Here is a 25,383-nt window from a genome sequence, read left to right as displayed (position 1 = left end):
CTGACTCAGGTAGGGGAAGTAGGGGATGGACCAGACTTAGGGGAGGGGTCTGAGATCTGAAGTTAGCTGATTAGACCCCACAGATGGATGAATCTTACTTATCAGAGGTTGAAGGCTTAGACTTGCTTATCTAGAGGTAAAGAGGGAAGGGAATTTCTCAGCCATGGAGGACCTCCCAGGTCAGCTGTTTATATGCCACCTCTTAGAAAATAAGAGTGTGGAGATTTTGCTGTGTGGCTGGCACTGTGCTAAGCACTTTAAATTATTAACTCATTAATTTTTGCAAAAGTGTTTTGAGGTATAGGTATTAGGTTTACCCCCATTTTACAGAGAACTGAGGAATAGTGAGCTTAATTGATTGCCCAAAACCACCCAGCTGGATTGGAACTCAGTCAGCCTGGTTTCTGTGCCCTGCACTTCACCACTTCACCACGATGCTCTTTTGCCCCTTGAGAGGAGGAATGCAGCAGAACATATGTCAGACAGATGGGCTGTGGATCTTGAGAACTCAGCTTCTTAAGAAACTCGGAAGAGTTAATGTGTTTTCTTGGTGGAAGAGGGCTGAAGAGCCTCCCAAAGATCCTTTTGGCTTTTCAGGGAATTAAATGTAACCATCTACTCATATATAGCAATGCCTCTCGTTAGTCTAATATGAGATTTAGGGATTTGGGAAGACATCTGGAATTTATTTATGCCATTTGGGTTTGAAATTCAATATTCTTAGAATGAAAGAAACAAAGAAACCAGAGTAGACCATATTTACAAAATCTGACTACACAGCGTATGTGTTTGCAAACTGGGCTTGAATGTCTGGCTGAAATATTGCTCTGACTACAGTGGGTCATTCCTCTCAAAAGGCAAAAACACCTTTCTGGAATCATTTTGACCTCCTGTATATATGGTAATGGCAGAGAGTATATTTCAGGGTTTTTCTTCCCCAGGACAATCTTAAAAGCAATGTAAGCGATTAATGTGTCTATGCTTGAGATTATGGCACAATGATAATTAAAAAAATATCACGTTAACAGTTTCAATTTTTCATTCTGAGCCTGGGGAGATAGTATGGGCTTCAGAGCAACCTTGAACTGTTTTTTCCTTATTATTATCATTCCATTAGTTGCATAATTTTGAATAATCTCCCAAGCCAGTTTCTTAACCTATAGGATGTTTCAAACAGAAGGTGAAAAGCAGCAGTATAAATTTGGGAAGTTTTAGGTAGTTCATGATGGTCAAAGTGGAGTGTGCTTCTGAAGAATATTAGAAGATGAAACCCAAGAGGTGAGCTTTGTAAAGTCTGGTGTCCCAAGCAGGGGTGTGGAGTTTATCCTGAAATTACCAAAAAGTTGTTTTAATTTTAATCCTTTTTAGATACTGAATAGAATTGTTTTTCCTTATATTACAATTGTATATTATTCCTTATATTGCTTTACATTGCTTTTCCTATATTACAAATATAGTAGCTTACCATAGAAAACAATAGATAAGGAAGAGAAAATATTTAAATTGAATCAATCATACAAAGGTTACTATAGGGTCCTCTTAGCCTCTTATAGGTCTTAAATATAAAGCTACCTGACATGACTTGACTGGAGACCAGCTGAGTTTACTTACAGAAGCTATTTCTGGTAGGTAAGTTTGTGAATGACTTTTAGAAGTCATTTGAAGATCCTATAATTGCAAATTCATTTACTTGCTAAAATTTATTTATAAGCCCCCAATAAAACCTCATGGTGCTCTCAATGTCATTTGTGGATGGACATGAACAGAACAACTCAGGTCAAAGATGACAATGTTCTGCCTTCTCCCTTCAGCTCTCACACTGTAAACAAGTGTCCTTTTTGGCAGTATATTTAGTGCTGCTTCCTGCATTTTTGTACTTTTTATTGGTGATTTTTCTATTTAAAATGTCCTCCGAGCATAGAAATGCTGCCTAGTATTTTTAAGTGCAAGAAAGCTATGATGTGCCTTATGAAGAAAACACGTGTGTTAGGTAAGCTTTGTTCAGTCATGAGTTAAGCAATGTTGGCCATGAATTCAATGTTAATGAACCAATAATAAATGTAAAATAAGATGTTGTTAAACATAGGCATGCATAAAACAAGGTTATGTAATGATCAATTGCCAAAAATATGACCAGGAACTCTCATGAACTTAACTCTTTATTTCCCTGGGAGCAATGGTTCAAATTTGCTAATTTAGCATTCATGATGACTTTATAGAATATAGCAACTGTGAATAGTGAGAATTAACTGTATGTGTTTTTAAAAGATTGATGGGTTAGTTCTATCCACAGAACCAGATTCTTAAATACCTGGTCTCCCAACCTAACCCCAAAGCCCTGGCTACTCAGAGCATGGCTGGCTGTCCTAGTGGTAGCCTTTGAAGGCCTTTCATGTGGATAGAACATTGCTGTTACACCTGCCAGACCCTCAACGGATGAAGCCAAATCCAAGAATATTACTAGCCATAAACAGCAGGGATGATGCCACCACTCAGGTCTAACTCTGCCTGGACAGGGTGAGGGGCTGTAACCATGCCCCTCCTCTCTGTCTATAAAGTCTCTCCTTTTCCTTACCATGTCAAAGGAAACTGGGAGTAGGTACTGGGGCTTGCTTTGTTTATCACACACTGTGAAGGTGTGTCTCTGGGCAAAGGGCCATGCTTCAGAAGGGAAAGGAGCCCGCTCCAGCTATATTCCTGGAACTGGAAATCAGACTCACTCCTGACAATATGGGGGGTAGACTGGTCATCAGGAGTTCCCAAGGAGTTGAAAACTCCAGGGGTTTTGGGAGGTTTGATTGACTGACTCTAAGGTCCCTTCAATGCTGAGATTTTAAAGATCTCATAGTCCTGTTTCTTATATTAACATTTCCTTTGAGCACCCTGGTTTTTGAGAGAAAGCCTCCATGGGTTTTAATGCAATTGTGGGGATGTGGCATCACAATCCCTTGGAAGTATTTGGGATTGATACTTTTAGTTAGGGGGAAAGGGGGCTGGGATGCTAAATGTCCTACAATGCCCTAGAGAGTTCTACATAAGGAAGAATTGTGGCACCCAAAACTCAAGTAGCATGAGTAAATTTCTCTTTTATTTCTACCCATTGGATTCCTAGAGAGTCTTTCCACCTCCAGATTTACTCCTAGGGCCAGCAACGTAATGTATAAGCCCAGAACAAAATGAAAATGTGAGATACCTTGTTTGAAAAGCCAGATGCCTTTCCCTTTCTTCTGTGGTCTCTTTCCTGACTTGTCATAGTGTTTTCTATTTGCTGTTTCTTGTAACTCCTTTGGGCACAAGGGTACTGGCTGGTGAGAGCAGACACTCATAGGCATTGGACCCTGCCCTATGATTTGGCTTATAAATGTATGCACCTGACCTTCCTCATGCCTATGCCTAGCCCTCCATTGGGAATAGAGGGTGGCAGTGGCTGCTGGGTAAGAACAAGGGAGCTGTCTGAAAGAGGAAAGGGGAATCCAAACCCCTAATGCATACCCCATTGTCCCACTTTACTTGCAAAACACAAATGCAAAATGCAACTATTGGAAATTTCAAGACAGTGACCAGAGAGCTTCAACGACCATGCCTGAGACTGCTTGTGGGTGCCATAAGCCCATGAATCCTAGTCTGTCCACTCCTAGCTCTATGATTGGAACAAGCGTCATCAATAAGATGACACTGTTGCTCATCTTGCACTCCTTGTCCTCCATACTCCTTGGTCCTATTTGTCTCCTCTGTACCTTTGAGGAGGCACTTACACGTAAGTGTAAGTCTGTGATGAGTCATTAAGATGTGGTATATCCTCTAATAGTCAGAGCCTGGCTTCTTTTCTTTTATCCCCCTTAACACAGAACACAATTTCAAGTGGCATGAAAACCATTCTGGATGGTGAGGAGCAGGCACAAGAGGCAAACTTTAATTGAGCCTTAAAAATAACCATTGCCAAGCCTGGGCAACTTGGTGAGCCCCTGTCCTTCAAAAGAATAAAAAAATTAGCCAGGCATGGTGGCACGTGCCTGTAGACCTAGTTACTTGGAAGGCTGAGGATTGTTTGAGCTCAGGAGTTAGAGACTGCAGTGAGCTATGATTGGGTCACTGCACTCCAGTTTGGACAATGTAGCGATATCCTGTCTTTTAAAAATGAACAAACAAACAAAATACTGTTGCTATTTATTGAGCATTACAGAGGACTTGGAACTGGGCAAAGGGCTTTTGTTAAAGCTATTGCTCCAACTTTCTATCCACCAGTTTAACCTACCAGACCTCCCCAAAAACCAGCAACCACAGGGTTAATGGCTGGCATGGCAAGGAGCCTTCCTGACTAGCTCCAGCCTCTTTCTGATTGGTGGGCTCCTGTGCACGTAACCTCAGTTAATTCCTACTATCCTTTTAGGAGCTTTCTTTATGTTCCACATTTTTTTTGATGAGAAAAGTAAGCTTTGGAGAACATACACAACTAGCAAGCACCTGAACGGGGGTCTGAGCCAACTCTCCAGTGGCTTCACCATGCATGGTCTCAATATCTATGACAAGCAGCAAATTGCTAGTCCTTGTTTGCAGCCTTGAGGCAAAATTCGATTCACTGCTTAGTTTGAGGTTTAACACACGATCCATATTAATTGCTATTATTTAAAAATTAGGCGATTTCACATAGAAATCTCTATTTTTGACTTCTCTGGTAGCAGCAGATGAGGGGGCAGTAGCTGGTGCCCACTTTGTATGAGTCATATGAGATTTACTTCCTCAGGTCTTCACCCAGCCCACAGCGTTCATTTGCATCTCCTGCCTGGCTCTGCTGGCATTGATTTGTGACCCTGCTCACTGCTGTGTCAACTCCTTACTTTGAGTAAGATGCTGTCATATGTACTATTTCCTCAGATCCTCATGTTTCTATTACTATTCTGCAACTGAGCAAACTTGTCTAAGGTCACATAGCTAATGAGTGCACTCAGGTTGAATCCTAGTTCCCTGGCACAGCCTTCTTGAATTTTTACAACTTGTAAACAGCATGGACCCATTAACCCCCCCCAAAAGTGCACGCTCTGGCTAGGATATTCCCAATGCAAGAATCCTGTAGTGAAACACATGCAAGTATGAGCAGGAGTGGGATGAGGCAATGTGTCTAAAGAAAGACATCCTAAAAGTATTGGCCAAGGTCAAGTGAATCCTTCCCATTCTGTTGTTTCTGCCTGGGAGCCCATAATATAAATTTATGTCCTATAGCATTAGGAAAAAAGAATCTATCCCCGCCCCCACCCCCGCCCCATGACTGTGTCTTTGCTTCCTGGGGTCAACATGTGTGTAGTGTGGGGCCTCTTTTATCATGTGTTCTTCCCTGGAAGATTTCCTGGAATTCACTCAATGTGCTCATGACATTTCCACATCAAAGACTAGGGATTTAGACCATTCAATGTGAACCACATTGGGCAGAGCACTGGCAGCCTGGAGATGCTGCTTCCTCTGAAAGGCTTTCCGGCACCCAGGACAGAGCGCAGCCGAGCTCAAATGACACACACAGCCTCAGAACAGCCATGACCCTCAGATGTCATGGGATTCTTCTGAGGAGATTCCCCATCTGGCCTCCCCACATCTAGTCCCTCACACACATGGTCAGCTTCATGTTTCTAAAGCTCTGCTTTCCCCATGTCTGCCTCAATCAAAAACCTTTCATGGCATACCATTTCCTTCAGAATAAGGTAAAAAAAAATTACTTCTCCTGTATTTGCTTATCCAACCCTTACCTACTTTCCTTCCAGAATATTCTTCTCTGTCCAAACAGGGCTACTTGGCATTCACCAAAAACTCTGTGTGCGAGTCTTTCCTTTCATGTTCCCAACTTTATGCAGGTCCTCCCATTCCTTCAGACCTTCTCCATCCTTCTATCCCATGAGGTTTGAGACCTCAGAACCTTATGCACCCTAGTTGGAGAATGGGTTTGGGTGAGGACTAATTGTGCACAGCCACCTTGGGGAGGAAGGTGGTACCTCTTCCCCGAGATCCATGAATAATGCAGTGCACCTTGACTGAAGCTTTAGATTCCCACAAAACATCTGCTTCCAATTTTCAAGGGTTAGATGGATCAGGGCCTCTAGGGTCCTTGTAGGATCTATTTCTTTTTAGAAAAATCTGTTAAGATTCGTAAGTTCATTAATTCAAACACATTTTAAACAAATAAGAATTTCAGACTCATTTTCTACCTCATAGCTTGCCCTACACACTTGTTGTATTGGCCAGTCTTTTTAAATTTTTTAATTTTTTTGAAATCTTCCTTGGCTTCTCTTTCTGGGTGAAATGGAAATGATACCAATCTTGAGGGATAGTTGGAAGAATGACCAAACGAGATAGTTTTCCAGCTCCCTGTCAGGACCCAGGGCAAAAGCCAGACACACAGTGCACACTAAGAAAATGCCCCTCTTTCCTTTCTTCTGATGACTTTCATAACCTCTTAGGGAAGTCATAGATGACAGCCTTGTCCGCATGTCCACAGGCTCCCTGGACTGACTTGGTCTGAGGCACGTGCTCTATTTGAGGTGTTTGTATTTTATGGGTGTGTCATGTGGTTCCTCTCAAATTTTTGTGAGGCTAGCTTTTGAAGAAAATCTGAAAATATGAGCTGAAAGAAAAATACTCAGGCAATCCTCCCTTTTATGGGTATGTTGGCTATTTGTCTGTCCAAACTAAACAGTCTCTATTTCGGTCTTACCAAACTTTGTTCTTAAAGAATCTAAAACTTGTCCTGGAATGAACTTGAAGGCCAGTTTCTTTTAAAATATAATACTGAAATACATTTTTTAAGGCAACACAAAATGTCGCTGGCTTTTTAAAGTAGGCATTGCATCAGCACTTTCCAAGATTTGAGACCTTTTTGTCGGAAAACAATAGTTTGCTCATTCCCCAACCTCTGTACAAAGGATAACTAATTCTAATAACTACAGTCTGCAGACCAAATGGAAATCATCTCATTGACACAGATTATGCAGTTATTTGGAGCTAATATGATATTTTTATTAGATTTCATTCTTTTCTAAGCTAATATTCCAGAAATCAAAGCAGCCCTCTGGATCATACATACCTGGATATATTAGGAGGAAAATATTGCTTGCAAATGGACACTAATCAGTTTTCGGGAGTAATCAAGGATGTGGAGATTGGATTTCAGCAGAGAAGATGGCCAAATGAGCTGGCGTGTGTGACATGATTTGGCAGGCAATAATCAGCCAGGACTACGTGTCCAGGGAAAGAGGAAGGAGTTAGGCAGATGGTGGAGATGAACAGTGCTGAGAATGGCCATTCCTATCCAAACCCCAACTGCCCTTAGTGCAAGATGCTGCAGTCTCTGATTCATGTCAGTTATGAGCAATCCTGATTCTGGCTGTTCCTCCACCATCTTATGGTGCATTTGTGTCAATGATGGCAAACACCTCATTTTGCCCATCCAGCCCTCTGTGAAATGATCTGAACCTTGCTCAAACCCTTCTGCAACCTGAGGTTTTAGCTGCAGCCTCTGATACATTTTCACTTTCATTTGTTTTATTCAGAGGCCATGGTGTTGGGACATTATCTTTCAGCACACAGCTTTTGTCATTTTATAGGTTTTGGTGGGAGCAGGCAGCTCTGCAAGGATTGAATTTTTGTGTTGCATCCATGGTGGCAAAGTAAAAAGACCATAGGCGTTGGGGTCATACAGACCCAGGCTTGAATTCTGGTTTTGCCACTTAATGACTTTGGGCAAACTACTGAACGTCTGAATCCCATTTCCTCATCTGAAAAAATTCCTTGTCTTAAAATGGGCAGCAGACATTTTATAGGATTTTTGTGAGGATGAAGAAATGTATTTAAATGACATATTTGACACACAGAGAGAAATTTAATCAATGGCAGCTAAAATGCAATAAATAGTAAGGTGTAAAGCTACAGCTTGAGCATATTTGATCAAGATCCTCTGATGAATCTGAACTCATCAAAATGAAATCTGGGTAGAGGCTAAACTTTCTCAGCATTCTCCAAAATTTAAATTGCAAACTTACAAGATACAGTAGATGTACCTTTGTTTCAAATACGCTTAGGTCTCCCATACTCTAAAAATAAATTATGTTGCCTTTGCTGGCTCCCCAAGCTACCTCCCTCTCTCTTTCCTTCCAGATTCTACTATGTTTGTTGAAGGAGTAAGTAACAATTAGTGTAGACTTTCCCTAGCCACTCACTCCTTCCTTTCACAGCCTGACTTCTATTTCTTTGACTCTCCTGAAAAGCCTCTGTGGAGTCTAGAAAGTTACAGACATAGTCACATGGTGCACACAGCATGCAGCCTCATCAGCTCTGCAGCTTTCCAGGCCATTAGCCACTGCTTTTCCTAAAACTGTGCTTCTCAACCTTGGCTGCATGTTAGAATCACCTGAGGAGCTTTAAAAAATTATGCACACCTGAGTCCCACCCCCTGAGATTCTGATGTAATTGTCTTGGGTGCCGCTTGGGCTTTGGCACTTTTCCCTGGTTGAACATTAAGGTGCAGCCATAGTTGAGAAGCAGCGAAAATTCCCACTCTCCTTTATTTATGTAATATTGCAATGCTCTGTTTCTCCTACTTCCCAAATGCTTCTTTTGAATCTTTTTCAGGATCTCAGTGAAACCTTGTTTAGAATGTTGTTTTGAGTAGTAAAAGATGCAAATCTTATAACTAAGGCAACTTATAGTTGTAGTTATTACTATGGTGTTGTTAAAGAAAATCTAAAATTTTTGTTTATTTAGGAAGCTTACCTAATGTATGTTCATACTAGATGGCTATGGAGGAGGAGAAGAGGGAGGAAAGAAGGAAGAATAAAAGGGAGGGAAGGAGACAGAGAAGAAAATCTTCTATTTTATTATTTTAACAATACTCTGCATATCTAATGCTTTCTTTTCTGTTTCATTTACATAAAAGAAACAGAAGTTTTAATATTAGCTATGATTTGTAGAGCACCATATTATCTCACTTAACCTTCACAAAAACTCTTATGTGATGGATACTATTATCTTCATTTTTTATAGCAAGGAAATGAAGGTGAGAAGTTGCCCAAGGGCATGAGCCTAGAAAATGAAGGCTGAGATTTTAATCCAGGTTGATTGGGACTTCAGAGTCAGTCTACATTTTGCTGCCTCTTTGGATTAGAATCCTACGTAATTAACATCAAATCTTGGGAAATTACTTCAAAAGTCTTACCCAAAGGAGATATTCAAATACCTGAAATCAGTCTGCTATTTCCCATTAGTTTTTCTTTTTCTGGGCAGCTATCCTGAGGTCCTGCAACTGTTCTTCATGTGCTTCGGTTTTAGTAGATTTCATCTGCTTGGACACCCACACTCTCTCTGGTTCAGCTTGATAATGGTCCTATTAATATGTGGTGTCTCTAGTCCAATATAGCAATGACAGTTTTAGTCATTAACCAACTAAGGAAAGGGGCTGGGTCAAAACCAAATAGAGAATTTGTGGTGATGGTTAAATTTCTATGTTCAGGAGAAAGTGTTAGAAGAAAAGGAATAGACTTCCACTGAGAGGGAGTGGCCAGAGATGGAGAGCGGAAATCGTCTGCAGGTCTCAGAGGTCAGGCAATGGTGACGGGTTGGCGAGGAAGAAAACGAGTACCTTTACATGGGAAAAAAAATGAATAACTAGGAAAAAGTGAAGAAAGATTCAGAACTCTTCCTTCTTTCCGTCCTTCCTTCCTTCTTTCCTTCCTCCCTCCCTCCCTTCCTCCCTCCCTCCTTCCTTCTCACTAGCCACTCACTCCTTCCTTCCACAGCCTGACTTTTATTTCTCCAACTCTCCTGAAAAGGCTCTGTAGAGTCTAGAGTCTCTAGACCCGCACCGTCCCTCTCTCCCTCCCCCCTCCCTTTCTCCCTCTTCTTTCCTTCCCTCTCCTTCCCTCCTTCCTTCCTTCCTTCCTTCCTTCCTTCCTTCCTTCCCTCCTTCCTTCCTTCCTTCCTCCCTCCCTCCCTCCCTCCCTCCCTCTCTTCCTCCCTCCCTTCTTCCTCCCTCCCTTCTTCCTCTCTCTCTTCCTCCCTCCCTTCTTTCCTTCCTCCCTTCCTCCCTTCTTCCCTCCCTCCCTTCCTCCCTTCCTTTTTTTATCTAATATTTTTCTCCTATAAACCGTCCAGCTGTGCTTGATTCTGTCTGTATTCAGTGAGCTTTCTAATGAACTAAGAGTTACAGATTTCCTTTAGCAACACCCTAGCAACAGCTTCAACGATAAATTGCCTTCTTATGAGACTTGTATCTTTACTCTACACAAAACATCTTTCTAAATAGGATTTGAGTGAAGTCTGAGCACAGTACAGCTGTGGATGTTCAGTGAGAGATTTATGGATGCTGAAAATCAAACAGATATGGGGGAAAACATTTGTTCCAAAGCAAGACCCGGGTCAAGGAAAAGAAAAGGAATTCATTTTCCCTCCTTTGGTCCTTCACCCAGAGCTCAAGGGAGAATATACGGGTCACTTTAAGTCTGCAAAGGCTCTGGGTCTGGCTGCCAGGAAGTGAAATTTCACACTCAATCATTATACCAGATTGGTCCTTGCGGTTTCACATATTTTGTTCCTCCTCCTCCTCACGTCATGGCTTTGCTTTTCTGTTTCCATTTAAACTGCTTTATTTTGCACATTTCTTTCATTTTGCCTCCAATCCTGTGTAGAAAGAGCCAACTGAAATTCGCGCAGTTTCTACTATGTTCCCTGCACTGTGCTAGCCCCTTGGTTATCTGGGGTCATATGTACTACAGAAGATAAAGCGTTAATTCCAAAAAAAGAAAGATTTTAGAATGAGCAGGGGTAAGTGTATGAAAAAGTTGAAGAGAGAGGAAAGGAGTGTGGATTCTCCATAGAAGGGGCCTAAGGGGGTGAAGATTTAAAGTTGCCCATAAGAGCCTGGAGAATAATTGCCACCCCAATTTACCCCACTCTGGGGAAATGTGCAGAAATTTACATTTTAAATTTCCTCCTCCAGTGCTGTATGGCAAAAGACTTAAGGAAACTGGCTCTGTTGGCAAGGAGATCACATATTCTTTTATGTATGTGTCAATTCTAACCGATGGTGGGCTTTGAGTCTCATGTGTAAAGTAGGAATAAACCTAGTACCACCTCCTAGGGGTGTTGGGAGGATGGAATAAGGATGGAGTGAGTGTGCTCTGCTGACTAGTTTTACTGTAGAGTGCTATGCATGCCTATGCATGTTGATTCAGGACAGAGGTTTTGAATCACAAAGGCTCTTGAGTTTTCCCACACAGCAAGAAAATGGAAACTCTTTTGATGTCTCTAAATTATATTAGGTCGAACTATATGACACTGCCATTTCTATAGGTCAAAAACAGTAAGGATTTTAAAAGTAAAAACAGCTCACATGAAAATGTCCAGATGTATGAGTTTCTGAAAAATCTGCACCAGTGGGCCATATTACCTCATGGACACCATACATTGTAGTGACTGCCTACCACTTTAGGCAGGGCATGCAACCTAAGTCTCTGGTGTCTCTACCCTGCCTATTTACTGATGTACATTTCCTGCTTGGTCCTGCAGATTTAGATGACAGCCCCTGACTTAATGTATTGCCCGGAGCTACAATAATATCTTACAGATAACATACCCCTGAGAAATGTTAGCAAAGGCAATGAAGGCAGCAATGTAGAATTGTGTGAGCAAATGGCAAGGACAAATCATTCCAAACCAAACATTCCAGGCCTGAAATAATTAACACAAGCCAGGGAGAGGAAGTTTGGGTTTTGCTTGTCACTCTGCTTTGACAGCATTGTAGAAATACTTTCATCTCTGCAAAATTGTCTCCTTTGACATGTTTACACCCACATGCAACTCCATTCACTAAGTACTTAGTGTGTTTTTCTTCCTTTTGCTTGTATTTTTCTTTTTAATGCCCCACTGGATATCAATTTGTCCAGGGAGAGGAAATCCCCCATAGCAAAGAGGCCAAGAGAAAGATTAGCTGGCCCACCAAATATATCGGGCTCCCAAAGTAACTATCTTGTAGCTTGCAAATATAATATCTCATTTAATACTTCCAATGAGTCCAGTGGAGCAGATATATATTATTACCTTTATCAATGATAAGCAAACAGAGTTCAGAAAACTAGAATAGCTTACTCATGATCACACAGCCAGGAAGGGTTGGGGCTGGAACTGACGCTTTTCAGTTAACTATGAACTAAAACAGGCCTTATTTCAAGTTTAAGAAATAATCTCAATGTTTTAGTTGGTCTTTTGATGAGATGGGCTTACTAGCAAAGCTGATGCAAATTTAGTATTAAGGAAAATAGCATGTTAAAATCAGAGAGGGTAATAATTCCATGTACTCTGGGCCATCAGGCAATATCCAGAGTAGCCCTGGAAAATATCTGATTCTCCTTTAGACATCATTAATTGAACTCTGTACACCTTCTGGCTAACTCTAGATTCTTTCTGAGAACAGGGATTCAGGTAGCTACTATTCATCCCAGAACGTCTATAGGGAGTTGGTACAAGTTGTGACAATCATCTGGAATTTGGTGATCAAGTCCAGATGTCTGTTTCAAGAGGGACATGCATATCCTAGGTGAACTACAGGGTGTCTGGGAAAAGCTCTCCCTATAAGCATGGGAAGACCCTGGGAGAGGGCCCGGAAGGTAGGTGATGAGAGTCTTCAAGCATTTAAAATGCCAGAGGAAAGATAACTTTTTCTTGTCACTTCTAAAAGCAGAGCAAAGATCAGAATGCTAGACATCAAAAAGGACCAGATTCTGCAATTGAACCCGGGAGGCAGAGGTTGCAGTGAGCTGAGATTGCGCCATTGCATGCCAGCCCGGCAACAGAGCAAAATTCCATCTCAAAAAAAAGAAAAGAAAAGAAAAGAAAAGAAAAGAAAAGAAAAGAAAAGAAAAGAAAAGAAAAGAAAAGAAAAAAGCATCAGGTTCTGGCATACTAAAGAACTTTCTGGTGACCAGTGTTGTATTAATGTAAAGAGCAGCCTTACGAAGCATGAGTGTTTTGCTACTGCTTGCATTGAAGCTGAAGTTGGGATCTGTAGCTTGGATAAATTCTAAAAGTCCGTTTGGACACCATTCCATCTCAGCACCAAGGACAAACAGGAGGACAATGAGCACATTTTAATTATATTTAAGATCCTGGCCCATAAATTGTCTTCAAGAAATGAGAGTTTTTCTTTATATCTCTAGATAATATTGGGCTTATATTAACTTTTTTTTTTTTTTTTTTGGAAATAACAAAGTGGTTGAAAGTTAGAAATTTTATATGGTTCATCATTCACATAAAGTCAAGGGAATGTACTCAGATTCTTTAGATCCCTGTTGCATAAGGAAGAAGGATACCCAAGAAACAGTGAAGAGTTCACTGTGTGTTCGTATTGGGAATATGGAGGAGAGTGGTAGGGACACAGATGGACAAGGAAGGCAGTGAAGAAGCAGATCCTTCAGAGGCCCTGGGGCCATGTTGAGTAATATGGTCTTTATTATGAAGGAAAGGAGGGAATGCTAATAATGATCTGGGAAATTGATAGGTGCACCTGTGATGAAATGCATTAGTAATTCTGAAATATTCAAAGAATCCTTTAATAAGATTCCACTGTGGTGAAATTAGATTTTTAGAGTGGAATGGGATTAAAATGACTTCATAAAAGGTCTTTCTACATAAATTAATGGTGCAAGAAAGAAACTGGAAAAAATTACCAATATAAGAGAGTAAGCTGTTTTGGGAAACATGTTAGCTGTTGGAAAGGCCACCAATGAATGTTTTCATGACAGCTCTCAAAATACTATCACAGCATGTATGGTAGGATGTGTTTTGAAGCAAAAACATTAGCCATGGCTTTATATCATCGGTAGCACATGAAGGCCCTAAAACTGCCACTATTTAATACCATCCTATAATTAGTCTTAATTAATTAGAACCAATTAATAGTTAATTAATTAGAACCAATTTCCTCTCCTTGACTTGGAGACAGAAGACACACAAGCATGTATTGAAGTCTGAACTGTCTTCTAATCCCCTGGCCTGAGACAAAGTGCTTTATTTCTGACCCACAACCTTGCAGTTGAACAATGAGATGGGGTAATAAACCATTTTCTGGGTTCATCACTATATCAAACAAAGCCATACTAAGTTTATGGCAAAATAAATTTCATAAAGAAATTCTTATTTATTTATTTATTATACTTTAATTTCTGGGGTACATGTTCAGATTGTGCAGATCTGTTACATAGGTATATATGTGCCATGGTGGTAGTTTGCTGCATCCATCACCCCATCATCTACGTTAGGTATTTCTTATAATGCTATCCCTCCTCCCCAATCCCCCCACCCATGCTATTCCTCCCTTAGCCCCCCATCCCTCAGGCCCCAGGGTGTGATGTTCCCCTACCCCCGTGTTCTTGTGTTCTTCTCATTGTTCAACACCCACTTATGAGTGAGAGCATGTGGCATTTGGTTTTTTGTTCTTATGTCAGTTTGCTGAGAATGATGGCTTCCAGTTTCATCCATGTCCCTGCAAAGGACATGAACTAATTTTTTTAACGGCTGCATAGTGTTCCACAGTGTATATTAATTAAAATACATTTTAGTTGGAAATAATGACTGAAGGATTAGTCAAAAGCAGAACTGCAGATTGCTAAATAGAAAATTCAAAAAATCCTTTCTGAGAGTACCTGTGGCAGTGTGGAATAGGTGCAGGTTTTAAAGACAGGCATTATATGAGTTTAAACACCTGTTCTACCTCTTTGTATATATAGGAGGTTAGGTGAGCTACTTATCTCTCCTCATCTAAACAATAGGGATAAAGAAACAATATATAGAATTTAAAAATCCTATTGAAATATTTTAATGAAAAGATCCTATTAATCTGATTATAAAATACACCTCCTTTGGTGGCAAACTGAGTAACTTTGAAGAAGCTGTTTTATCACCTGTTGGCCATCTATTTTGCTGATGATTATTTAACATCTGTTGGGTGGGTGACAGAATATCTTCTTTAAACATGAATTTATAAGTCATTTTCCACCTCTGCCTTATCATTTCACAAGTGTTGCCCAGCCTTCTGTATTTCCTTGCTTCAAGGATTTTGCAGAGCAGGAAGAGGTTTCTTGAAAACAACACTTGCTTTCTTTTCAGAAATTCCAAGCCCAAGAGTTTATGCAAGGGAGAGGGGAATGAGACATTTTTGATGAGAGGTTTTCTCACATCTGGAAAGACTTGGGGTCAGTGCACCTGTGAGAAGTAGAAACAGTCACCCTACCTGGCTAGACCTCAGAGGGCTGCCTGGTCCTGCTCAGACACAAGGTTCTTGGCCTTGACCATGATTTTTAGTCCCCAAGCAGGGTTTGAAAGTAGAATCCACAGACTTCAAAGGAAGAGTTCATTTACAAGACAAGACTGGACCTAATTGGCGTGAAGAAATACCTCCCAGGATTTTTGCCTGACCTTAGTGTTAAAGGCGATGCAGGTAGGAGCCTAAATAATCTAAGAAACTAAAGTTCCTTGTGTTTATAAGATTCAGACCTGCTATAGTTGTAAGGCATTGGAGGATCTAAAGATAATTTATCTCTGCTCTCTAAAAGTGTACCACCTATTTGTGAGCTGCAGAAGATCATAAGGCACCTACATGAATAACTATCATTCACAGCACTGTGAGATCTTGATATGTCACAAAATGCAGAAAAAGTTCTCAGTCATGAAAGGTAGACAGTTGAATTTTGCAAATGGCAGATAACCAGAAGAATGGAAAAGAGTGTCTTCCAAAGGAATATATAAAAACGCGCCCTCCCCTAATCATTGTGTGCCAATACTATTACTATATAATTGCTATAGCAGTAAATGCATAAAATTTTGTAGGCATTAACGTTCTTTTGGAAATATGCCTGCTTGATATGAAAGAGAAGTTTGGAACCTGGTGATTCAATAGGGAACTGTATAGTTTATGATTTCCATAAAAGTGGTTAGAGTGTTATCTTCATAGAGTTTGAGAAGTCAGAGAGACCTCAGAGGTCAACTAGCCTCTCCTACCCTTCCCATTTTACAGGGTTTAAACCGGGGCCCGTGTAGAATCTGGATTTACTGAGGTCTCACGGTTGTCATTTTGAAAGGTCATTGAGATGGTCAAAGTCTTGGTGTAACCCAAGCCAGATGTGCACCTCCGCTTCTTAACAGCTGTGTGAGCAACCACTGCTGCTGTCTCTTGCCTGGACATACCTAGATTCCTAATTGGAAGTTTAGCCTCTGCCACAGCTGTGCAATGGTTACTCATCCAATTCATTTTTTCATCGGATTACTTTCTTGTTTACAAACCTAAATGATTACTTCATTAAAAAAAAAAATCTAAACTTTGTGATTTGGCATTCAAGACTTAACGTGATCTGATTCCAACCAAGTATTCTAAGCTTATCTCCTTCTGTACTATATGCATACACTTTGTCTGCCAGGGAAGCCTTCCTGGTACTTTCCACGCTGTTCTCTCAGTCTCCTGTGCTTTTGCGCATATTTTCCTCTCTGCTTGGAAGGCCCTTCTCACCGATCCTTAACTGTTCTTCAAGGCTTAATTGATGTTATCTCCTCTGAGGAGTCTTCCCTGGGTGAGGGATACAGAGCATTACATGGACCCAAGTTTGGAACCTTACTCTGCCACTCAGGTTCTGAAAGACTGCAGGCAGGTTACTTAGGTTACTTAATTTCTCTGGGGCCTAGTTTTCCCATCTGTCAAATGGATAAGTCTACACCCACCTTGTGACCCGGTTGTAAGATATAAGTGGGTTAATTCTATTGTACTCAGCACAGCTCCTTGTACCTGATAAATGTCCAAGAATGTGACTAATTACTGGTGTTACTCCAGGGGCCTGTGGTCTTCTTTTCTTTGAATTCCCATTCTCTGTGAGTTCTCTTATATTCTAAATTGTAATATCTAATTTTGCATTTTGGTTATTGGAATTCACATTTTATTTCCCCATTCAATTGGTAGCTCCTTGAAGACAGGATGATGTTTTCTTCCAGACTGTCCCTATTGCATTGTCCTTTACCACAGTAGGTCCTCAAACTTAGGGAAAGGCTGACTTGCCAAGTGTGAAAATCCTGACAAGAATTTGCTTTGCTGCTACTTTTCCTCCTAAAAGTTGAACAGTTTTTTAAAAAAGTCGATTTACTTAGATATGAGAATCCCAATTGTTGGGCTTCTTTCTTAGAAATACAGAGAGAATTTGTGAAGTGACTGGTAGAGATTGGTAAATTTCAATTGAATCTTGGGAAACTTTGATTTAATGCTTGAAGGACATGTGGCCTCAACTCACCAAGATGACTCAATCTCGCCATTTGCCAGCATGCATTGTGATACTTCAGAAAAAATGGTTTTATGGTCAAATGAGTTTGGAAAACATTAGATTTTAATTAATAATCCAATCACAGGAGCCAGAGCACATATTAGCCAACTAAAACATGCGATATGTCCTGCGGTAAAGAAACTGACATTTAATAACTAGTAAGAATAGCTAATATTCTCTAAGCTCTCATTATATGTCAGGCATTTTGATAGTAGACTCTTACACAGAATCTCTAATTTAATCCTCAGAATGCTCATAGAAGATGTATATGATTACTATCTCATTTAACAGATGAAGAAACTAATGTTTGAATGGCCTCAAGTTCACATGTCATTGAAAGAGCAGAGCTGCGATTTGAAGTCAGGCATTTGTGACCCCTAAGCCAGAGCTCTGATCCACCATGGTGCACAGCTTTCAACATTCCGAGGCTTGCCTGACCGGAAGTACTTTTGGTTATCCTCCTATTATAATAATGTCCCATGAAAATTCTGTTCATTGGAAGATACTAGGGGAAATAAAGCCTCACCACACCCAAGCTACTTGGCTTATGGGCACATCCATGGTCTTTGCACCTCTGTGCCTTTGTCTGCTGGCCTCTGCCTGGGAACCCCTGGCCCACTTGGCTCTCTCATGATATTTCACTCATTTTTCAAGCTCTAGTTCAAGTGCAGCTCTGTGGGAAGCTTTCTTTGATTTTAGCAGGCTGATTTGCAAAGCCCCTCTGTGTTCCTGCCATTCTTCCTATGCTTCTTAATGTTTGGTCTACCTTTATCAAGGACACGTTCAAAGTGCCTTGGTAAAGCATCTGGCACAGAGTAGACACTCAGTTAAGGTTTACTGAATTACCATGGTGTCTCATTCTAGCCTATCAGCCATTGATCCCTAACCTTGGGGCATTTCAGGTCCAGATTCACAAACTGGTGGCTAGAAACCTGGACTAAGCCAGGCTCACACCCAAAGCTAATTCAGCATGGCTGCCACTTTCCCGGCAGTTCATTGGTTAACACTCTTGTCCCTTGCAGACGCTGCCTTTCTCTCCCAGCCTCTCTGAGGCAAGGAGGTGCGATTAGGTCACTGTGGGCCTCTCTCATCAGCGCCCTTTTTGCGACAACCCTGACCTGTCCTTTCCAGGGCTCTGTCCAGGTTTTATTACAAAGCACCCCCAGTGACTGCGCCTTAGATGACTCAGCTGGCTAGGGCTTCATTAGCAACCCTAATAGCCTTTTTGTTTTTGTCCTCTCTGGGGCTTTCTGGGGCCCAGGGGTGGGGCCTGGCGGGCCTGACTTCCAGAGATGCCGCCAGCCTCCATTGGAGCCCGTGAGGAAGTTAGCGCTCCGGCTTTTCAGCAGTCACGTCATGCCACACTGTGCATTTCTCTGCCACACCCGTCCCCAGGGTGCACTCAGGCGCCATGCAACCGCTGGCCATCCCAGCTCTCAAGCTGTCTGCAATGAGGTCATGGGTGGGGTCCCAGAGACCCCACTCCAAAGAGGGTGGGGGCTTCCCTGACTGGCCTGGGGATGGGCCGAGAGGACCGGGAAGGAGACAATCATCTTGTCTGTCTAACCTACTGCTCCCTGTCTTAATGTTCTATGAACTGGTATAGATAGAAGTGGAGGGAAAAGGAGAACAGAAGAAGACATGGGAAAGAGAAGGATAAGGAATTGGCAGTGGCCGGGCACTTACTGCACTAACTATGGGAGACCCGCAACTAATGGTGTATCCTGATCACCCTGCAATGAGCCGATTGAGCTGCTGTTTTGCTTTTCTATAAATAGTGTCCTCCTTCTTACCTTAATCCCTTTCTTCTAGTTGAGATTGTCAGGCAGGGGAGGCCACAACAGTTCACTTTATGTAACTAGAATTTGACACAGAAGGAAAAAAATATTCCAGAAACAGAGAAAGAGCTGGTGTAGCAAGAAGGCAGAGCCCTCTCAGCCCAAGAGCAGGGTCCCAGGCGGCCCTCACGTTGCTCTCCCAGGTCTAATGGGTGAGAAATTAGCCTTGCTAATGTTTCTGTACCAATGGATTTTGCAGCCTGAGGTCACCAAAATGTTCCGCACCCCTCAAGCTCTATCAAATCCGCAGGGTTTTATAACCTTTGCCTGTGAGCACGCATGTGTGCATGAAGGAATTAATGTGGAGCTGTGATAAAATCTCAGCCTGCCTGAAGAATGTTCAGATTTCTGTGATGATCTAGTTTTTTGCACCTGGAATTCTGCTTCAGAAAGATGGGAACACTGATAACAGAGACATTCTCAGGGAAATAGGAAAAACACATCACATATTTATATGCCCCTCCACCTCAACCCACAAGGTACTTTTCACGTGACTAACGCACAGAAAAACAAGAAAATTTCTTATTTTCACTGCTCCCTACCTGTGTATGAGGCAGAATCGTAGGGCAAAGTCACCCTATTTAGATAACATTTTTAGCCAATAGTGACTTGAATTAACGAATGTTGAGTTGAACGGTTTTATCCTCCCAGGATGTATAATGTCTATAACATCCTCCCGCGTCAGTTACAAAGAAAAAGGCAAATGATTTATTTAACTTTTAAAAACATATTCGGCAAAACAAGTTCATAAGAAGCCATCGTAACTGTACTTAGGAGGATTTTTGGAATGACATTAAAATCTTCCTTGGGAAATATTTCTAAGTTAGTAGAAGAATCACAGCTCCATAAACACTTATAAATACAGTGTCTCTATATGTAATATATGTATATAGAGAGACTGTATATGTGCATATAAATATATATGGACAATATTATATTATTATTGATAAACAACAATAGATACAGTATTTAGTGTATAAGTAAGCATAAAATGCTAGACCAGGTCAAGGGTAGGACTATGATTTTTCAATAAACCACTCTAATATTTTGACATTTGAGCCCTGTGATTGAATTACTTGTACTGAAATATGACATTAAAGTAAAAACCAAATAAGAAAAAAAAAAAAAAAAAAAAAAAAGAATCACAGCTCCAGCAGCTGAGTTGCGTATAACAGAATAAGAAAACATAGATAAACTGACCTTGGGAATGAGTTAGCCTGTCACCACACTGACAAATACTAAGTTAATCAGATTGGAGATTTTGAAGACTCCCCTTCTGTTTTCTGAAACAAATGGCATTTTTCGTATAGTGAAAGCTATTTACAGAGGTTCATGAGTCAAGCAGAATAGAAAGTAGGAGGACGCTCTCCTGCAGAGGTTTTCTAACCTCTGGTTTATCATTTGCTGACATACTTTTTACAAGTTCCCCCATTTCTTTACAAGTCGCTGTCTTAAGTTCTCCCAGTAAATATTGTGATGAAGGCCAAACAGGAGGGAAAAGAGAAAAACTGCAGTGAAAATGGTAGCTTACCTTGTCTGGACGTCGCTGATATCAAACTTTCCCCCAAAACATGAGGCTTTCTTGCATTGGTTGTCCCATGAATTTAGCAACCATTAAAATTTAAAGCAGAAATATGTGTTTATTATTCGAAGCTGCTCCAAAACAATGCAAAAATAACCTGATGAAAAATAAAGTGCTCGTCTGAGCATGAGAATGCGTTTGAAGCTTGGAGCTCATGCTGTTGTACGAAGTTTTGCAACTGTCTTTCTCAGTTTAAACAACCTCCCACTCCTTCTCCCAGGCACTTGCCAACTTCTATAATTTAAAGCAACTGCGATCCTTCCCATAATACTCACATTTCAAAGAGCTTAATATATACACTAGTTAAGAATGAGCAGGAGTGGGTAGTGTTCTTCTGCAAACCCCAGACTGAAGCAAGTGAAAAGCAGGGGTCTCAGGTATCTAAACAGTTCTCTTTCTCTTTTTTATCCATTGCTCTTCTCACCATGTTACTTCTAGTTGCTTTGCCTTTTAAAGTGATGCCTAAAGACCAAATGGTATCATTTCACTGGCAGCAAAAAGAGTACATAGGAAAGTGTATGCCTCAACTTACAGAAAAGTGATAGGAGTGAAATTGTGTTTAAACATCACTTTGGCTAACAGAATTATTTCCATGCAATATATGCCTAATTTATCTGGTTGAAAAATCTGAATTATTATATGCGATTTTTTCATAAAAGGGGAAACTACCTGAAATGATGTTTGCATTAGTCTTAGCCTTATTTTAAACTTTATCCTATATGTGAACCATAAACTAGAGAAGATACTTTGCAGTGTCTGTCTGTGGCTGAATAAATCTTCTGACATTTGATCTGTAACCAATGTTATAAATGTTATTATTTTTACTACTTTCCATCAACTGCCACTAAACCCACTAAACCACACACACACACACACACACACACACACACACACACACACGCATTTGTGAATTCAGATTACAGTGTGATCTTTGAAAAATATTTGATAGTATATCTCAAAAGAGATCTTGCTTAGTACCTGATAGATAATAGGCATTCAAAAAATGCTGAATAAAGTATTGCATATGTTCACACCAACCAACAGTTTTGACAATTTTGGTTTGCATATGTGTTCCCATTAAAGTTGGTTAATATGTCAAAGTTTGTATAGAAGTAAACATAGGACAATACATACTTTGCCAGTCATAGATTAATGAATAGTTATGATGTATTAAAATTTCCTAAATGAATAGAAAAATCAGTTAAATAAATAGATCAATTGGTAGATAATAGAAATATTGACATGTATGTTCACTGTGCAAAGTTATGCTGTGTTTCCCATTCTTCCCTTTTCCAAATCAGATTTTATATTATGGTTCTCTTATTGCTATTACATCGTGTGTGTGTGTGTGTGTGTGTGTGTGTGTGTAATATGGTTTAGCTGTTTCCCTACCCAAATCTCATTTTGAATTGAAGTTCCCATAATTCTCAAGTGTTGTGGGAGGGACCTAGTGGAAGATAATTGAATCATGTGGGCAGTTCCCCCATACTGTTCTCATGGTAGTAAATAAGCCTCATGAAATCTGATGGTCTTATAAGGGGAAACTCCTAATGCTTGATTTTCTTTTTCTTTTTCTTTTTGTTTTTTTTTTTCTCTCTTTCACTTGATTCTCATTCTCTCTTGTCTGCTGCCATGTAAGACATGCCTTTTGCCTTCCACCATGATTGTGAGGTCACCCCAGTCATGTGGAACTGTGAATCCATTAAACCTCTTTTTCCTTATAAATTACTCAGTCTTGGTTATGTCTGGATCAGCAGTATGGAACAGACTAACATAGTGTGTGTGTGTATGTGTGTGTGTGTGTGTCTGTGTGTGTGTGTGTGGTGTGTGTGTGTGTGAGGGGGGTGGAGAGAGAGAGAGAATTTGTATGTTTCATTCATAGATCACTTCCTTTCTAGTTCATAGGTCACTGGATAAAGAGATGATCACACCCAGAGTTATGCAGAGAACTCCACATGCCCCAGAAGTCCAGGTCACCTCGGAGGTGAATGCAGTGAGCAGGTGAAATTAGAGTTTGCTTACTGTTGGGGGCTGAGATGGGGGGGGCAGTGGCAGGGGCAGTAGGCATGTTCTGTGTTTGAAAAGAAGAGAGGACATTGATTCTTTGTAACAAGGGAATAAATATGGCAGATACTTTTGGTGCTTACCGATGCTTACATATTCCTCTTTATATTTCCCAGCCTGACTTACAGTGTGGTTGATTGTGTTATTGATTTTTGGTCAATGGGATGTGAGCAGAAGTAATGGGAGTGATACTTCTGGGCTGAGGTAATCAAGAGCTGATGTGCCTACTCTTTCTCCCTCTTCTCTCCATGTAACTGGAAGCAAATAACTCAGAGGAGGGGGAGTCCAGTAATAGAAGGAAGGCTGAACCCTGGGGCATCCCTCAGTGGTCTGCTGCCTAGGAGAGCTGCTTGGCCTGCATCAAATCTTACTGAATAGTAGACACACTTACATTGTGTCTCTCCTTAGAGTTTTAGCATATATTTGTCAGAGGTAGCTAGTGTCAGTTGCTCTAATACAAGTACTTTGAAAGCTTCTTGGACTATTAAATAAAATATTATATTTAAAGAATGGAGAAAAGGCCCCAACCCAATAATAAATGCTCAACAAATGATAGCTGTTTTATGGAACACCATATCGAGGTAAAATGGCACGCAATATGCTATACGTATTTAATGTATACAACTTGATGAATTTGGAGATAAATATACACCAATGAAACCACAATCAATGCCACCTATATAACCACTTTCTCCAAATTTTTTTCTCCCTCCTTATTTATTATTATTATTTTGTGATAAGAACACTTAATGTGAGAATAATGATATCTATTCTATTAGCAAATGTTTAAACATACAATAAGTATTGTTAACTATAGATATTATGCTTTCTGGTCGATATCTAGGGCTTATTCATCATATGTAACTGAAACCTTTTTCCCTTTGATAGCTATTTTTACATTAACCATAAATCCCTACTTTCTTGCTCTTGCAAAGATAATCCAGCTAAATGCCAGTTGTGAGTACTTGTATAAATTTGAGCTTTATAAATTGTGTGCTAATAGGCTAAGTAAATTGAAAATCATGGAAAGATTACTGAGAGAAATAGATGTTGAAAACAAAATTTACTCTCCATCTTTTAAAAATGTATGCATTTATTAAGAAAATTATCCAACGAGTTATTATTAGATTTTCATGAACAACCTTCAAAACAGAGTGTAAAGGAAATTTAAAAACTCTGTTATTAATACAAGTTAAATACTCTCCATAGCATTTACTACTATAAACTCCACTTGCCTAAATGTTTGCTTTACTGTGTGTTCTGACATTCACTGTTCCAGGCTGCTTCTCAGTGGAAATCGAGTAAATGTCTTATAATGCTAAGAGCTAATATTTCTACAAACTGTCATTCACTCAGGCCACATGCTTTTCCTATTTGCTTTGGCTGCTCTGAACAGAGGTACAGAAGGTCCTAGTTCATACACTTTTTTTCTTCCTCAGATATTTGAAGCATTTCCACTAGAAATGCAGCTTCTTTCATTCCACAAACTTTTAAAAAATGGGTCAGATCCTTTTCCCCTCTATGATTTCAAAGCAACAGTACAATAATTACAAACATTCATTGAGCATTAACTATGTACAAGGCACTATTTTAATGCTCCATAAATGTACAAACTCATCGTATGCTGACAACAATCCTATGAAGTAGATACCAACATTATCCTTATTTTACCAATGAAGAATGTTAAGTACAGAGAGGTTAAGTGAGCTGCTCAACATCACACTGAAGGTAAGAAACAAATCTAGGATTTGAACCTCAGCTGTTTGGTTCTAGCAATCCAAGCTCTCAAGTATTGATGAAAACACATTAATGTCAAATGAAGAGAATATGCTTAACCCATGTATTTTCTTTAGTATTCATTGCTAAGATGGGTATTTGAAATGAGTACAGATTACTTCTGAAAGATGTTCTAAACTGCTAGAAGGCATAAACACTTTCCTATCTGAATGCAATTGTAAGGCTTGAGCATTTTTCATGTTTTTCATATATTAGGCTTTGTGTGTTAACAACTGTATTTCTACTCCTTTGCTTGCATGCAGCATCCAAGTTTTGAATATATCGTGAAACCCAGGTGGTTTCCTCTGGATTTCATAATACAGTCTTTGCTGAGTTCTATCAAACATGTGAAGACATTGAGGAAGAGGTCAAGGAGAAATGAACCTTGCTTAAAAACTCCATCTTCCCCTTGGAATATGTTACTAATGTTTGGAGATTGGAGCTTAACTGAAATGTTTTTATTCAGAGTGGTAGAAAATGATCCAACCCAACTTCAAAGGGAAACCTCTCAGGAGGAACTGTGCTTCTTCCCAATTGTCAGATGGCACACAGATGCCCACCATGTGCTTGTCAATGTTGAATACTGGAGACACGGAAGGTGCAGAAGTTATGTCTTTGAGTTTGCAGTGTCTGACTCACCTTTCATAGGTTTGGTCATGGTGAGCAAATCTGAAGTCCTCTTTTTACTTTCTTGGTGATTTAGGGTAGCAGGTGAACCTATTGCAGATAGTCAAAACTAGAAAAGGAGACCAGAAAATATATGTTTGTAGATTGCAGGATCATAGATTTG

The 25,383-nt window shown here is 40.2% G+C and overlaps 1 protein-coding gene across 1 annotated transcript in view; it reads right to left on the bottom strand.

The window, feature by feature from the left end:
- C1QTNF7 (C1q and TNF related 7) overlaps positions 1 to 20,966 on the bottom strand; it is a 104,205-nt gene extending 83,239 nt beyond the window's left edge. The window contains exon 1 of the mRNA XM_032272825.1: positions 20,703 to 20,966. The gene's annotated coding sequence lies outside the window, so the exon portion shown is untranslated. The remainder of the gene's footprint in view (positions 1 to 20,702) is intronic.
- Positions 20,967 to 25,383: the final 4,417 nt, after the last annotated feature.

Source organism: Sapajus apella, unplaced genomic scaffold (assembly GCF_009761245.1).
Source record: "Sapajus apella isolate SASKATOON/1434 unplaced genomic scaffold, GSC_monkey_1.0 scaffold5, whole genome shotgun sequence".
Taxonomy (NCBI): Eukaryota; Metazoa; Chordata; class Mammalia; order Primates; family Cebidae; genus Sapajus; species Sapajus apella.
Note: the sequence above shows the minus strand (reverse complement) of the source record. Positions and strands in the feature narration are given on the sequence as shown.